This window comes from Oryzias melastigma, linkage group LG17 (genome assembly GCF_002922805.2).
Source record: "Oryzias melastigma strain HK-1 linkage group LG17, ASM292280v2, whole genome shotgun sequence".
In the NCBI taxonomy this organism is placed as follows: Eukaryota; Metazoa; Chordata; class Actinopteri; order Beloniformes; family Adrianichthyidae; genus Oryzias; species Oryzias melastigma.
Genome location: NC_050528.1, coordinates 6,146,116 through 6,150,965, shown reverse-complemented (window position 1 = coordinate 6,150,965; position 4,850 = coordinate 6,146,116). Strand labels below are relative to the sequence as shown.

Below are 4,850 nucleotides of genomic sequence, written 5' to 3'. Positions count from 1 at the left end.
AAGTCACATTAGGGGTTTTATGTCTTAATTTAGTTCATCTTTTTATTTTTATTGATCATTTTGTTGATCAAAGGTTTTGTCTCTCCCACCATGGTTTGTGCGTCGTCCTCAAAGCCTCCATTTCTGACACATTTGATCAACATCTCACTGAATCAGACACTTTTAAATTAGATTAAAAGATTTGGTGAATGAACTCTTTAATGAACATTTGATTCAACGACAGCGTTTTTATTTCTTCACATAGAAAAAAAATGTGTTTTAGCTTAAATTACAGTTGATTTTTCTCATTCCCTGTTAGCTTGTGGTAGTTCGCGCGTCTTCCTCTTCTTGATATTGAACTCCTTAAAACAGCCACAGTCTCTTTGTATCGATAGACGGTCAGAGTTGCTTCATATGTCAGAAAAATGATGCTGTAAGTGGTGGACCTCACAGTCAATTTTCTTTTTTTAACAGTTGACATTTTAGAAATTACCTTGAAAGTGGGCAGGGTCGCACTAAAGTGTTGCCATAACGGCTTAAAAAGTCATTTAGTCAACAGCAATCAAGCAATCATACACAGTTTGTAGAGAACAAAGAGACTATTAGAATGTAATGTTCCAAAATATGGACGACCAGGGCTGAACTTTATTCTTTTTGAATGTTAAATATGTGTGGCTAATGCTGAATTCTGTCCTTGGCTGCACTTATTTAGTTTAGAGTTAGGGTCCGGTTGACCCTGACCCTGGAGAAGGGTAAGGGTTCGGAGGCTTGGGCTCCAAGGACCTCAACCTTCAAACTTTGGATTTATTTATTTAAGATAAGTGTGATATCGCCATAATTCAAATATTTTCTGCCAATTCTAGTTTTTACAATTACCTCTTAAAACATGTGAGACTCACAACACAATTTAGCCTTAGTGCCATTAAACATACGTGTGGCCAACAGGAATCTCCATCCGTTTTTGAGCTTGTGAGAACGCTGGACGCCACATATTCATGGATTGGTTGATGTTATTCACATAAGCTATTTACTTCATCCAAGCACAAAAACTGATGGAAATTCACGTTGGCCAAAGATGCACATTAGCTGCATTTCTATTGAGCAAAATGTATTTTTGATCATAAATTCGCCTAATGGAAAAATTGTAAAAAACTTGCATTTATCAAGAAAAGTTGAGCGTTACATGTGGAATTGTTGGATCCTCTGTAAAATCACTCAAATTCATTTCATCCGTAGCCACTCCCATGTAAAGCTCAGAGCTCCTGAACAAGACGCCGACGTCTCCTTTGATGGATGATGACGAGCATTAGTCCCGCGGTAGATATTTGAATCTCTCTGCTGTAAATCAAAGTTCACATCCGTGTTTTTGAATGACTTATCACATGAGCTGGTTTGTGTTTATTCATATAAAGTGAAATTTTAAAAAATTGTGTTTTTTCAACATTTCTAGAACTTTGATAAAGTTTTGCACATATGTGGAATAAAAGTGCAGCTATTGCTGCATTGTATGTATTTTAACTCCATCTAAGGATAAATTATGTTCATGGTATGTAACCATAACCCTTCCTTCATCTGTAGGACCAAGAAAAATGTTCTCCACGGGCCGCATGTATTTAGAAAATTATGTACAGAAAGTCACTTTCTTTAGAAAATTACGTGCGAATAATTCTTACGGAAAATTACGTGTAGATAGTTACTGTCTTTAGAAAATTTGATGCAAATATTTACTGTCTTTAGGGAACTATGTGCGGAAAGTTACTTTTTTAGGAAATTACGTGCAGATAGTCACTTTCTTTACAAGATTAATTGTGAATATTCACTTTCTCTAGAAAACTACGTGCAGATAGTCACTTTCTTTACAAGATTAATTGTGAATATTCACTTTCTCTAGAAAACTACGTGCAGATAGTCACTTTATTTACAAGATTAATTGTGAATATTCACTTTCTCTAGAAAACTACGTCTCTTTCTTTGGAAGATTAATTCTGAATAGTTACTTTCTTTAGAAAATGATTTGTGGATAGTTACTTTCTTTACAAAATGACTACTAACTAACTAAAAGTTACTTTTCTAATTTTCTTTAGAAAATTACGTGCAGATAGTCACTTTCTTTAGAAGATTAGTTGCAAATAATTCTGTGTATAATTATATGTATATAGTTACTTTTTTTTTTAGAAAATTGGATGCAAATAGTCACTTTCTTTAGAAAACTACTTGCGGATAGTTACTTTAGAAAATGACATGTTAAAAGTTCTTTAGAAATTGTTTTGTAGATAGTTACTTTCTTTAGAAAACTTTGTGCGGATAGTCACTTTTTAAATTAAAATTATGTACAGATATCCACTTTATTTAGAAGATTAATTGCGGATAGTAATTTTCCTTAGAAAATTACGTGTGGAAAGTCACTTTCTTCTTGATTTTTTGGGTTTTGAGTATGACTGCATTTGGCCCATGAGCATTAGACAAGAACAAAAAATAAAATAAAATAAAAGCAACAATTTGGATGTTTGAATGAGTCCAGCCATCTGAATGAGTCACACAACAGTTCCTTGTAAAATAAGTTTATATCTCTGAAGCTCTTCCTCCAAAGGCTTCAATATTTATCATAAAATTCTATCAATAAATTGATTTTTAAGGATTTTCTGGAGCCTAATGAAGAACTGCTCCAGAATATGTCTAAACACCACAGAGATTTCGCTTCCTCTCATATTGAATATAGTATCGGATGACCAGCATGTCCTTACTTTGCTCAAATGTCCTTAACCTCAAGGTCTAAACCTCAGATTGGTCCTTGAAAGCTTTATGGAGGACTGGAGGAGTCCACGCAGACCTGATTGGAGGAAGGAAGAAAAAACCTCTGGGACGTGTGGTGGTGTGTTTTTTTTTTTTTTTTTTTCTTCTTCAATGCAAAGCGAGGAGTCATGTCATATTAACGGCAGCGGAGTTGCGCGGCAGCCTCGTGTGAACGCAGACGGTCAGCGCGCGCGGAACCAGCGCGATGATGCGCGGCTGCAGAGGCGGACCGGAGGCTGACGAGCTGGACCCTCTGCCGGGGATGTCGACGGAGAGGAGCCCCTGAATCCGGGGGAAGACAACCATGGACCACCGCGCCGCCTCGTCCGCCGCCCGTCGCTCCTTCATCTCCTCGTTCTAGTGGACCTGGACGCCGTGTGGGCGATGCTGCCACAAGGGAGGCTTTGTGTGATTGCGCCGCGATGTTTCGCAGCCGTTGCATAAATTAGAACAAGAAAAGCGATCGGAGGAGGAAAAAAAATCTAAGGAGACATCACCACCTGTTACCAGAAAGGTAAGCCCCCTTTGCCCCCATTTTTACCTCAGGATTGTGCATAGAACGAACCCCTGGATTGACTTGGGTTGTACTTTTGAGATGTTGTGTGCAGCATGATGTGATGAGTGATGATGGAGCTCGGTTTTTGTGTGATGCAGTGAGCTGATCAGTTAACTTGAAGTGGCTGTGAGGCTGCTTTAACTCTCCAGCTCGTGCAGGAACCTTTGGCTCATTGCTGGATCTCTCCAGGCAGCATCAGCATCAGCAGCATCCTGCCTCATACTCTCTCCAGACTGGATGCCAATCATGAACAACATCCCTTCTATGGGAGAAAAACAGGAAGGCAATTTTTATAGCTATTCACAAACCCCTCATCAGCCTCTGGGTCCTTCGCAGCATGGAGGTGCTTTTCAGCTGCACACACACAGAAAAACTCTTTCGGACAATTTATGGTGTCTTTCTTAAGTGCGAGCTGATAGACAATCAGTGCAGGGAGGTTTGGGCTGCCGGTGGCCCTGCAGGCACACTGAGCTGAAATGAGCTGGCCAGGTTGCAATGCGTTTGATGTACTTGACAGTCCGGCTTTCCACGCGGGGAAAGACATGTCGTTGACAATTTTATGTCCTTGCAGCAGCTTCCCCTCCCCCTGGTCTCTGCTTATCCCTTAAATCACGGCGGAGTTTGGGCCAACTGGCAGGACTGCACTAACTGGAGATGAAAATAAAGGGAAAAAGTGAGATGTGGTCACATGTGGGGGAGCACACCTGAGCTGCACGATTTTCTTAGGACACGTGTCGGGGATTATACCCGCCAGATCGTTTTATATGTTTGTCATTGACGGTCTGATGTTGTTTTGTGCTGCTGACGTATCTCACTCTCATGTCGTCACATGTTGACGTTTGGTTGAGGATCCTCAGCGTCGAAAATTTATGTTTTGGGTCTCCCCAACTCGTCGTTTGAGATGCAATTAAATCAAGGCACCCCAACCTCTGGACCGAAAATCGGTACTGGGACGTGGACCACACCAATCTCCTAACCTTTACCTGGAACCGGTTTGGTACTGGGACGTGGACCGCACCGGTCTCCTAACCCTAAGCTTAACCTGGTACCGATTTGGTACTGGGACGTGGACCGCACCGGTCTCTTAACCTTTACCTGGTACCGGTTTGATATTGGGACGTGGACCGCACCGGTCTCCTAACCCTAAGTTTAATTCGGTGCTGATCTGATATTGGGACGTGGACCGCATCAGTCTCCTAACCCTAACCTTAACCTGGTACTGGACAGTCGGTACCTCATGTGGATCATTACTGGTTCTGGATGCGATACCACACAGACCCAGCTAGAGTTAGGGTTCTGCTGCCAACCGTGTCCTGATGTTCTGTCCGCGTTAAAAAGTTATGTTTTCAAAGCTTTAAAAATTAATTTTTATTTTTCTCAATAAATCCTGTTCGGCCCGCGACTTCAGACGTGTTCTGGATTTTGGGGATCCAGTTTGGCACCTCTGTTTAGGAGATCTGAACAAGTTCTCCTCATTTGTCGCTCTTCAGTCCAAATGAATCCTGTGAACACTTGGACTGGT

The 4,850-nt window shown here is 41.0% G+C and overlaps 1 protein-coding gene across 3 annotated transcripts in view; it reads left to right on the top strand.

Moving 5' to 3' along the window:
* The window catches only part of sntg1 (syntrophin, gamma 1), a 187,382-nt gene that overhangs the window by 89,879 nt on the left and 92,653 nt on the right, over positions 1-4,850 (top strand). Inside the window, exon 1 of one of the 3 annotated variants that reach the window (XM_024274263.2) lies at positions 2,624-3,286. The exons of the other annotated variants lie outside the window; for them this stretch is intronic. The gene's annotated coding sequence lies outside the window, so the exon portion shown is untranslated. Of the gene's footprint in view, positions 1-2,623; positions 3,287-4,850 lie in introns of those variants that run through there. 3 annotated transcript variants of the gene reach the window in all.